Below are 12,791 nucleotides of genomic sequence, written 5' to 3' on the forward strand. Positions count from 1 at the left end.
GTCACATAATTCATAGGTAAGCCCAAAAAAATAAAGAAATACATCCAGTAATAATCTTACAAATAATATTAGAAAAACTGACAATGTTTCAGGATTGCATTTATAGACCAGTAAGAGGGAAGAAGCATTAAGTATTCTTCAGCATCAGAGCAACCAATCTTAAAAGTGTATTTTAGAAGAAAATAATTAGGGAAAATATCTTCAGTGCAGAATTTAAACATATTCACTACAAGTTTTTTAAAAACAAGAGCCTAATCAGCATACAGGGACTGGGGTTTCAGCAGTGACTACAGATTTTGCAGGTGCTTTTCAGTAGCCCCATTTGAACAGCTCCTCTATTTATCCATTTGATTAAGCACATGTTGGGAACAAGGCAGTGCTGCTGTCAGGGTGCGCATTTGGGAGATGCTTCCCAATGCTGCCCAGATCCAAAAATTCCCATCTTCTAGCCTCACTATTTCAGCACACACATGGGAGTCCAACACGGTAGGTACCAAACACATTGAGACAGCAAAACAGGGAATGGTCACTCCTAAACAGCCAAAACTCCATGAAGTGGTGCATCCGATCTCTGATTTTGTTTTTATAAACATGGGTATCAATATCTGGTAGATGGCATCCTGAGGGGACAGTGAGGAGGGAGGAGGTGTCTGTGACCCCTCACCTCCAAGCCTGGGGACAAGTGACAGGTCCCCTTTTGCTCTGCAGCAGCCGCAGCCCCAGGGAAGCCCCTTCCTGACCCCTTCCACCACCCCAGCTCCTCGTCCATGCCTCCACTTCTCCCAGGCCAGGGCTGCAACCCAGGGAGCAGAACAGGCACGGAGAGCTCCACTCCCCTGCCCAGTGTGGGATACAAGCCTGGCACCTGCCTGGCCTAGCCAGCACAGGGTGGCCACACCAACAGCTCCTCTGGCCTCCACCACACCCTGGGCTTTCCAGGGCAGGTGGATGACCCGGCCCAGCCCCAAGGAGACAGCCAGTTGTGGCCAGGAGCCCGGCAGAGCTGAGCCGTCCTGCCCTGCGTGTGGAGCTCGCGGAGACACCGCGGTTATGGGGCAGATCGAGACAGGTTCCAAGCGTTTGGAGAAGTGCTCCGGAGTTTTCAACACTGACATGACAAGCTGGCCGGGAGCCACCAGCAGCAAACCTTGCTGAGGAATCGTATAACACGCAGGGCTCGGGGTGCTGGGGACAGACATCCAGGCACCCACCAGGGACAGCCACCTCCGCTCTGCCCCGGCTGCCGGACACCCCTGGCACACGGCACTACCCACGGCGAGATCCCCGTGTGCAACGCTACCCCAAACAAGCCCTCCCTCTCCAAACCTCCTCCCTGGAGCCTGCTCCAGGCTGCTAAGTAGGTTGATTTTCAAGTATTTAATATCCAGTCGGATATTCAGCACTCTGGGTGGGAAAGTGGGGGGGTGGGAGGGAGGGATAAAAATCAGGCTCTGTCATCGCTCCCAAGAGCGACTCTTATACCCACACAGCCAGTTGGCACCAGCCAACCGTATCTCTGAATTTATGCTAATTCTGTCACTCATCATTACCAGTCAGGCACTCCGAAACCAGCTCTCTGGGAAACACCCCAGTTAGGCTCTATCCTTCCTGAGGAAGGATGAAGATAAATTTTAAGAACTATTTTTTCTTCAGTAAGGCTGAAACAGAACTCAGGTTCTTGAGGCTGGTAGAAAAGGACTGTTCCAATAAACACATCACGCAGGCACCTGTTTTTTTCAAAGACAAACTATCTTTTCAAAACTAACTGAAACATTTTAAATGTCTAAAACCTAAGGCCACTTTCACCAGACACATTGCTCCCAACCATCTGACTTTTAGAGCCAAATCACCTCAGCTGGCTGCTCCAGGACCATTAATTTGGAGAACTGCACTCTGAGGTCAGCTAATGGCCCTGCCTCATCCACGTACGATTTAGGTGTCTTTGTTTTCACAGTGCAAAGGATCATTTCATCAAAGCTCTTACACAGCCACACTCCATTTTAAATTCATGTTTCCCTTTAATCTACACATCCCTCCAGTGAGCTCCTTCTTCAGGCACGAGTGTCCCCACTGCCTTCCCTGTAAAACACTGCTTCCCACAACATCCCACCTGCCCTTACTGCTTTTATTTGCCCAGAGAGCAGTTATGTACCTCTTCACTCTTGCTAAGTTACCACCATGGACAGCCAACATCTCTCTTATCAACAAGGGTGGAACTGTTCTGCTCCACAGCAGCCATGGAACGGGCCAGGCCTCTCGTGCCCAAGGGAACAGAGTTCCACTGCCTTGTCCCAAAGAGGGGGGTGACGGACTCCGCTGGCGGCTTCATCATGAGGGCATTCTTACAAAATTTCCTTCCTGTTTAGTAACACATGAACTTCTCTGTATTAAGAGTATGAACTGTATAAAGAGTATTAACTAAAGCATTGATGCAATGTATGGGGAAAAGCCTGCAAAGCAAACTATTTACACATACAAAAAACTGTGTGACTACTTGGAAAAATGCTTCCATGCACATGGAATAGGAAGCATTCAGAGATGCATAAACCTATTTTATGTCTCATCTCAGGAGTTATCATCAAGCCAGCATCTGCAGTGGAACTGAAGCAAGCTCAAGAGACATACATGCTGAAATCACCATCAGTACTTCCTACGGCAGTGAAATACTGATTAAAGATTTGCCATCTAAATACTGACTTGCACTGATCACACTTAACTTGTCAGATGTCTGATGATCCCAGAACAAGGCAATATATCCATAATCACTGATTTCAGTAGTCTCTAAGTTTTGGACTCAAAACACCAAGCACTGGGGCATATTTTATTTATACGCTCAGTGGCTGTAGAGCAGAATCATGTCATTGTTCAAACTGCTTAATCTGCCTCAGCATTTAAAATTAAAGTTGAAAAAAACCACTAGTGCTTTTAACTGTTCTTAAATTACATTAATTGCATTGTTAAGCACTTTAACAGCCTTATGAAGGCAGCTAAGTAAATCACTGCTCAGAAGTAAGTGTGTACAACCACCTCCCAAGCTCCACGCACAGGACAGAGCTGTTGATGCCCCAATCTGCAGAAGGAGGATCTCCCATACAGGAGGAATCAAAGCAGAGGCTACTGTTACTCTTTGCCCAGGCAATCTCTGTGTCAGCATCAACTGCTGGAACATCAAAATATTGTGTGCACAGAGAGCACTCAAGTTATGCTGTCATAATTCTATTTACACCCTATCCTGCCAGCAGGCAACTGATGTCATACACCTGTATACAATTGAAAAACTTCCAACCTAGGAATTTCTGCTGGAAAGAGATCAACAGGCTATAATGAGCACTGAAAACAAACTATCCAGCCTTCAGCCAGAGCTCACTGATCTCTGCCTGAACTATTGCACAGGGCTAAAACCTCACTGCTCCAAGTGCAAAGATGTCACTGCCAGGGTCAGCAACAGACTGAACAAAGTCAGTGCTGGTGACCACAAACTTTGCATTTTTAGATCTACAGGCTCTCTCTTTGGGATGTGCTTTCTACATCCCATGTAACTGGAGAATGTACAGGTGTGGTGGTCAAACAACTCAACAGAATTATTCTTGTGCATTATAAATAAGCACACCTGTACCGACACGCAGAACATGGAACTTGCACAAAATAGCAGCCAAATTCTTACAGCAACGACAGGCACAAACTGAACCAAAATCAGATCAGGTTATTTTAAGAATAGCAATTATATCTATATATATATATATCTCACATATGTATAATCTCGCACATGTATATATATCCAGAGATACTTGATATACCGAGAAGAAACAATGGAATGAAATAAAGCAATCCAAAAGTTTCAAGCCATCTGTATATATCCATGCTGAGTATCAAACCATCTGTATTATATTCTTAGATCAGCTAAAGCAAACCACTGGCACCAGTGCCAAGATTGGCAGCAGAGACGATTTGGATCGCCACCAACGAGAACGAGCTACCATGCCTTTTAGAATAAATTTTGTAGCAAACACCAAAAGGGTTGATCAACACAGATTATCACAGCTACAACAAGCCAACTAGTTTAAAAAACAGCCTTTGCCATCCCACAGTGTTTGATTTTATGCCGTACGATAAACTCTACTCCTAAAAAGGAAATTCAGCTTCCCACTGTCCCTGTCCCGCAGCGAAATGGCTCAAACCACTCCAGCAGGTTTTGCACAACAGCACCAAGCACCTGCACAAGGTGTCACCAAGCCCATACCACACATGAACGACTGCAGGAGTTCACACCCGTATTCAAACACACCAAAACCCCCCAGGAGTCAGGTGAGAGGCAACTGCACCACAAACTGAACCCTCAGCAGCATTTTCTGAGGCACAGCTTTAGGAAGGTCTCCTGCTCCAGTGTGAGACAAGGCTTGGCTCCCTTCATTTGAGAGACACCAGCAGCACCAAGTGACCCATGCTCATTTACTTCTGCTCCAACCCCAGCCTCCACCAATCTACAGCACCCCACCTCTCCCAGGAAATGTCATCAATCCTTTGAAGTCTAGCCTAAATTTCAAAGGCAAAAATGCCAAAATATCCTTGAGGATAAAGTTGCTGATGTAAAGAACATTGGCTAACCCCAGTAATTTTATTTTCATATTTTAAAAGAGCCCAAAAATAACTATTCACCACCTTTTCCTCTGCTTGAGATATTGAGAACAACCCGCCTACCAAAGAGTGTAATTCTCTTAGCGCTAGGAATTTTGCATGGGTGGAACTCTTTAGCTAAAAGTGATGATAAATAACACCTCCTCAATCCTGCAATCTCCAGAAACAGTTTACAAGAACTAATACATTAGGTTGATTTGCAATGTTAAACTAGAATTTCCCAATCCTCTGATGTCCACCTGAAGGATGCCAGGGGAGACATCAAGATCAAGGGAGCACAATACAAAGTTCAACTGTCTGAGGATCTTCCTTCCTCTCTACCGTCGCTGTTGTGAGAATATCTAGCTCTGTGGTAAGTTTCTGTGTGGAGAATTAGCAAATATAACACATTGCCACATCCTGAAAGCTCATCCATCACCCCTCCAACAGCCTCACAGGACCCTCACTTTGCTGGGAAGCAAACACCAGCCCTAAACTGAAGGTACAACCCTCTAATGACGGATTTTTTTTTCAGCATTCACATAGCCCTTAGGTGTTAAATCAGAAAAATTAAGCAGCATTTTTTCAACCTTGTGTACAGTTTATGTACAAACTCTGCTAACTGATAAAAAAACAGTGTACACAGGTTCAAGAAGTTGCCTTCACATTCTTCTTACCTCTAGACCTGCCATACACAGGCCCACACACACTTCCATCAATGAAATGGGTCACATATGATTTTTTTAAACTTATGCATACACTCAATGCAAAGCACCTTCTGAAGAGTCAAATTAAAGGTATCAAAGAACAGCAAAATAATATCCTTTCCCCAATAAAACATATTTGCACTTTGAACTATGCATATTGTTTAACTCCGTTTGGAATCCTATTATGAGAAACTTATTTTATGAGTCTGCCAAAAAGCCTGGTTACCAGAAGCGTAATCACAGTAAGCAATAAAGGCTGACATGGAGGATATTTCTAGGCAATTACAGCAGGTGTTTTAAAGGCATAAAGCTGCAGAGTTATAAATCTATTTAGAGCCACAAACACAGAGAAAGCAAAAGGCGACCAGAAGGTTCAAACTCGCACAGCAGACAAATATTGTTCCTCTTTCCCTGCAGAATGTAGAGGCTGCAAGAACAAGCCCACTGTGAAATTTGGCAAGTCAAAAGAATACAGTATAAAATACTGAGGGTACAACAATCATTGCAAAATGAATGAAATGCCTCCAAAGGAGGATGCAGCATATATATATATATATATATATATATATATATAAATAAAAGATACAAAGCTCCAAAAAATCTTATCACTTAGGGACTGCTAGATCACTTTTAAAATGTTGTTTGTTTCCGACTCAGTTAAGCAGGGTTGCATGTAATTTCTTGTGTTGCATGAAGAAGTTTGAAAAGACAGTCTAATGGGAGGTGTATACAAAAAGTAAAGTCATAGATGTGACAAGCCCTATTCAGACCTTACAAAAACTTCTACATGAGCCATATCTACAGTGCAGAATTGGTGGAGGGAACCCAGGGAGAGATGACTTGCCAACACAACACGTAACTTTACAGAACGATTGCTGGTTATCAAAGTTGCACAAGCCAAGAGACAACACCAACTATAAATATGACTACCAGCTATTCCACACAACCCCAAGCGTCCTGCCAAGCCCTCCTTCATGTTCTCTCTCACACAGACAAAGGCCTCAAAGCCATGGGACATCTGCCAGGGAAACAAATGAAGTTAAAAAACCAGAAGAACATGAACATGTACTAACCTAAACTTGCGTGTTCTTTCTTCCCAATTCCTCCCCCAACACCTCCCCCTACAAAGACGACGTCTCAGTTTACTGTACTCTTTTCCTTCTCCCAACCAGTCTTAACTCTTGGACCAATGTTTTAAAGTTTCCCTACCTTTGAAAAAATAATGTTCAGTTCTTAAATGTTTTGCCAGATCTGGACCACACCCTGCCCTCTCCCAAAATCTTGGTTGCTTGTCTCCTATTGCACGTAATCAATTATAGCCCTTTCAGGTTTGTATTTTGCATGGGGGGAGCTGATCCAGAAAGGAGATTGCGCTTGTGTGAGCTTGCGTGTTTACACAAACACACACACACGTACACACACCTTGACAGAACTGTTTTGTCTCTGTAGAACTTTAGGGGATTTTCATGAAATGGAGTTTTTCACCTGTAAGCAGATAAGCACCTGATTAAAAAAAAGTAGCTGAAAATTTGCTTCTTACCAGGTCATGCAAATCACTTAAAATATGAAAGGAAAGAGCAGAATCCCTGTCATTCTGTCACCACAAGAACTGGGAATCAATCATATGCAATAACCACAGAAACATGCAGAGACACCCAGCAGACCTCTCCAGTTCCGCTGTACATTTCACTCTCCCCGTTCTTCTTCTCAGATTCAGTGTCAGACACCAACTCCGATGTTTGACAAAAAAGGGATACGGCAGATTGCCCACCAGCCGCAGCATGTGCTGCCAAGTGAGAAATACAAGCTTGGAAACAGGCTCGAGATTCCAGCCAGGACAGCAAGGCTCGGAGCATCACACCAGTGACATAACTAAGTGTGGTGGGAGAGGCTGGAGGGGACGTGGGAAGTTATTGCATGAAATAACACTGCAGTGCATGCAAAGGAGCTGTTTTCAGTACCCAGCAAGACAACTTCATCATTTAGGATTGCCAAGAAATAACTGCAGCTTTCTTCTTTCTGATTTTTCTTTTTTTAACTAAGTTGAACAGCTAAATCCCCTTTACTAGCCAAATGTGAATTTTCCAACATAACTTCCCTGTGGATGTTCTGTACCTAAATTTCTTTATTAGCTACAGTAAAGTGACAATCAGCTTTCAGAGCACTCAGCAGAACAAGGATCACCTTGGGTCTAGTTCACAACTTTGGGCTCCTACAACATTGGAAAAGAAAGTTTACATCCTAGAAAAGACAAGAATCATCTTGTTAATTTGTTTGGTACAGCAGTGTGAACAGCACATGTAGACAAATACTCAATTTGTCTTCAGACAGTTTTTAGAAGACAGACATTTTATCAGCGGATCTGTTAACACTTTCCTTCAGAAAATATGTTTCGCCTGCCAGCAAACAAACAACAAAATAATGTGTCATATCTGTAAAACGAGGGAGAGAAATAATGAAGATTAGCTTCAAAGTGTTGCAATAAAACAACAATATCAAAGGCTGGAACATGGAATGCATGTTTCAGCCCCGTGCTCACAATCTTACATTTGCTCTTTTACTCTGCAGTACCTGCAGACACGGTGGCATGACACGGTGATTCTCTCCAGTTCTGCTATTTAACAATAACCAAGGGAACGTGATGCTCGTGAACCCAGCTTGCAGTGGGTTGGAAGCCACTGCTGGAAACCAGGGCACCTCACACAGCCTGTGCTACACCCAGATGATCCTAAAAGGCAAATCAGCTAGCTCCACACTGGGAAAGGCACCTGGAGATAGTGCTACTTGTTCCAACCCTTCCCAAGTCAAGGAGCACCACTGCAACTGACTTACCCACTAACTTAAACTACAGGAAAAAAATTGCAAAATTCTGTTCTCTGTTTAACTTGACATAACAACTGCCAAGTAAGTTCTCTATTTCAAATTCAGGGGTACAGAAGAAACCAGCAAACTCTACATGGAAGCACTTTTGAGTGAGGCTTCCAAGATCCTGAAAACATTTTTAGTATGTTCCACAAATTGTAGTTCTAATTAAGGATTAAATTTGAAGACTAAACACCTCTTTATTTGAGGGCAAGGAGGCTTAAATCTTTTTGTATTAATGCTGAGCTATATCATCTGATATTTTTGCTCTGACCAACCTATAAAACCTGTCAGCTTCACTCAGTTTACACAGGGCTTTAATTATGTTTAACTAGAATGTGAATGATCTAATTACTTAACATCTTACAGCACAAACTACTGAGGACATCTGGTTGAGCAACTGGCAAAGGAGTTGGGGAAATAAAACCACTGTTGTGTACCCTGCTCAGGACCCCTGCAAACAGCTCTCCCTCCAGACAGCTTCCTTTTTCCATCCCACCTGAAATTTCTGGTGCCTGAAAGCAGCTCTGTGAGAAATCATCCACCAGCTCAAAGAAAACAGTCAGGTAAAGAAAAACTCTTAGTGCCACGAGCAGGATGATGGGACTTGGAAGAAGTTTATCATTTTGCTTTGTTCATCATCAGGTGAAAATCCAGATCATGCTCTTGGCCTCTCTGGGGCTCCTTCTCCCACCATTCTTCACAAATTGAGACATGGAAGATCACCCTGAGCACAAGAACACTAAAACTGGTGTCAGCTCACCTACATCAGTGCCAGCAGGAAGCTCTCACACCTGCAAGCTTTGAAGATTTTAAAGTTTTTAACCTTTAAGGGAGCAGATTTTAGTAAAACCAGCAAAAACTCCACTGGGGCACTATGAAGTCATACAGAGAGCCCTGAGGTTAAACCGGGAATAAGCAGCAATATGAGCTGAGGATCCTTCTGGCCACAAACGCTTAAATGGTTTCCCTAATGTCAGCCTTGGTCAGAGTCTTTCCCTAGGCCTGGCCCCCTGCCAGGGTGATATCACACTTCATACCTGAGGACTGTTCAAAGAAAAGGGTGCCCGAAACACAGGAAGCTGCTGTCGTGACCCATATTGAGCAGACAAGCTCCCACTTTGATCTCTTCGCCTTGAAACCGCAGCACTCTCACCCAACACATTAACCTGACGTGGTCAAAGAAGAAATAAAACCTGGAAGTTCTGCTCAAAAACCCAGTTAAAGCTGCCGTTTTCTGTCTTTACTTTTCCTTAACGAACAGATGGAAACCAGCAATAACCATCTGGGTAAAGCAGCAATAGCTGTAAAGCACAATAATTCCACAAAAACACACTAACAAGGTCAGTTAAGTGTTTCTTTAATTGTCTCTTGCCCGTGACCTTTTTCAAAGATTTCAGACGAAAAAACAAAACCAAAACAACTTATGAAAGATCCTTTGGCATCTCTGACAGCACCACAATTCAATGCTGTATCCTGGGGAAATTTCAGAAGGGGAACAACATTCTGCCTTCCCAGATTTCCCTGTTTCCCCCCGACCTCCCAGGAAGAACACGCAGCTTTCCATGCTCCACGACAAAATTGATTATCCCTGAACGAGCAGTAAAACTAAACCATTCCTGTACATGCAATGCAGCAAATGTTTTGGAATCCTTCAAGATCAAAGCCACTCTATTAATAAACTTATATTTTTATATTCCTTGCAACTGAAAAATCCAATTAAAACACTACAGTGACCTTTTACCAGAGAACAACTGTCACAGTGAGGACAGGATCAGAAGACACCCGAAGCAGGGTTCCAGCAAAAATGGGATAGACAGGGAAAGAGACTCCTGCAGTTGTTTTATATCAGTCACTGGGATGGTAAAGGGTGGCCTAATTCAATAGGAAGATCTGAGAGGCTTTTATTAGGTCTCCCAAGTAGTGTAACTGACAGTTAAACAAACAAAGTGTCAGCCCTTAAGTCAGCATTTAGAAAGTAAATTTATAATGAAGAGCTGACAATCAAGACACCGTACAAAGGGGCTGCTGCCAACCAACAACTTTAAAAAAAAAAAAGGGGGAACTAGATATGGAATGAATATTTCTTACCACTGAAATTAACTTCACAACTGGTTGGTAAAATGATAACAGCAAATAAATAGGGCACAAAACACTATGAAGTGTGACTGCCATGACATCCCTGGAAGCAAGGCAAGAGCACTGGATCGCAGCCCAGCAGCAGTGGCTGCGCTCTCCCACACCAGGCATTCCCACTGGCTCACCAGCTCCCATCGCATCCACCTCATGCACAAGACCAAAGTGCACCCAGAAATGAAAACTAACACTCACAGCCATCATCTCCTGGTATCAGGACCTTTCACACCAGTATGTGTGCTCCAGAAGAAAGGCTCTAACCCTAATTCCTGCCTGCCATCACCTTTCACCAGCCGAGTGTCAGGAGTGCAAAGCCAGGACCTGGAGACACAACAACCTTTGGCACACAGGCAGCAGCCAAGCATGGAAAGCACTTTTCCAACCCCTGCAGCCTGTGCTGGATGGCCAAGCAGAGCATGCTGCAGTCCCAAACTAACATTTTAGCCCCTGCAGTGAAGTTAATTTTTAAAAAGATGGCACGTACAACAGCTCTGGGGCACAGTGACCACTTTCTAAGATCCTGAAATCAATCTGAACTACTAAATTCTTCTTCTAATCCCAGTTAAAGTAGGTTTTCACAGTTCCAATTTTAGACTTCAAGTTCTATTTACAGGACAGAAAATCCCAGATAGTGACACTAATCAAGTTTTACTTAGCTTGGCATATTAAAGAACTAACTATTCTCAGGATATGCCAGAACATCTCAGATGCTAACAGATTTTAATTTATCGTCTAAACCAAGCTGATCACAGCACAGTGTGTGTGATGTTTTAATCATTTGTGCTGTATTTAACATATCACTCCAAGAAAAAAATCCCACACAGTCCTGGTCTCACCAGCTGATGGCCTGGAGCACGGCAAAGGCCTCACAAAGAGAAGAATGTGTATCACAAGCTGTACAGAAGAACTCTGCTTTTACATTAAAACTTTCCAGCCATGGGACTGACCAAAGCTCTGCCTGCACTTAAAAAGAAGCCTGAAACCACCTCCTCCTCACGAGCATGGAAACAGCAAACCAAGTTTTGGACATAAAACTGAGAGCATGGCTTAGTAAGACAGTTTAATTTGATTCATATCCTGACCTAAATGAGGGAATTAATCCCCAGTCCTGCAGGGGTTAAGGACTGTCAGTAGCACTGATGGCACCCAGAGTCTCACAGGATCAGAACTCACAGCAAAAAAAAGTTTTTCTTTATCAGGAAAATACAAAAATAAAATTCTTACAAAGTACAGAATAAATTCTTATAGAACAATTCCTCCCTCCTTACTGTCTGCTTCATCCTGGGAAGCAAGAGCACAGCACTCCCTGAGCTCACCCCTATATAGCCACAAGTATCCACTCACTTTTGGAAGGAATGAAAAAAAGATATTCTGAGTTTCAAGGGGTAATTAGGAGTATAAAGTACATTTTCCTAAGAAAACAGGCAGGGTGTTGTGAACAGCAGCAGAGAGATGAGCTGAGAACACAATATTAGCAAGCTGCCCTTTTCCAACATCCCAAGAATTTCAAAAGCAAGACTCCATGCCAAAAAAAAAATGTGCAGAAACCTATAAGCAAAAGAAAACTAGAGCTCCTGAAAGAGGCAGGGCAGAGCTGGAAGAAGGGGGTGGAGGAGAAACCAGTGCACTCAACTGTATTTTTTAAATCCGTGAAACACTTCTTGCACTCACCTAAAAGAAACTAAGGTTACAACTGTGTAAACAACTCAGCACAGAAGTCTCTCCACAGAAAATCAATTGCAAGACTGCTGGCTCCATGTTTTTAAATGTTTAATATTATCCCATCCCCACAATTAATATTAGAAAAGCAACTATGCTCATACCAGACATACCAAACCGAAGCTGAGTTCTATCAATATTAACACACACAAATCTGCAACAGAAAAACAGATATGTAGTTCACTGACAAAATTAACATTCTCATGTTTCAGATCCTAGACAAAGGGTACATTTTATTTATGGATGAAAATGAAGCAAACATCTTTAAGTGACAACATGATACAAATTTACTTTGACGTGAACATGCAATAAAACGTGTAAACACCCAATAAAAAATAAAATGAAAAATAATTACAGACAAGACACAAGTATAAATTTTATTGAGCTACTGCGACAACATTTCTGTGTCACATCAATGAAATAACAAGAAAAAGAATGGAGCTGATTAGAAACATGAGATAAAGGCAAAGACGAGAGGCTGCTGGACTAGGATGGAGCGATTCATCTTTGCTCACAACTTAACCCTGGGCAGGGCTAGAAAGGGCAGCTCCTTCCACCCAGGCTCAGCCAGAAACTCTGACTACACACGTCTTAAAAATTCAACACATGCAGTAATGCTCACTGGGTGTTGTGCTGAACAGGGATAAAGTTTATCCACCTGTGCCAAGCTCATGGAGCTGGGAGCACAGCCCCGCAGCCCCAGCGCGGTGCAGGACACGGGCAGGAGATGGATATTCCTGATGGCACAAGCAG

At 43.2% G+C, this 12,791-nt stretch overlaps 1 protein-coding gene across 8 annotated transcripts in view; it reads right to left on the reverse strand.

The window, feature by feature from the left end:
• The window catches only part of CUX1 (cut like homeobox 1), a 270,225-nt gene that overhangs the window by 248,392 nt on the left and 9,042 nt on the right, over positions 1 to 12,791 (reverse strand). The gene's annotated exons all lie outside the window — the stretch shown is intronic.

This window comes from Corvus moneduloides, chromosome 20 (genome assembly GCF_009650955.1).
Source record: "Corvus moneduloides isolate bCorMon1 chromosome 20, bCorMon1.pri, whole genome shotgun sequence".
Lineage (NCBI taxonomy): Eukaryota > Metazoa > Chordata > Aves > Passeriformes > Corvidae > Corvus > Corvus moneduloides.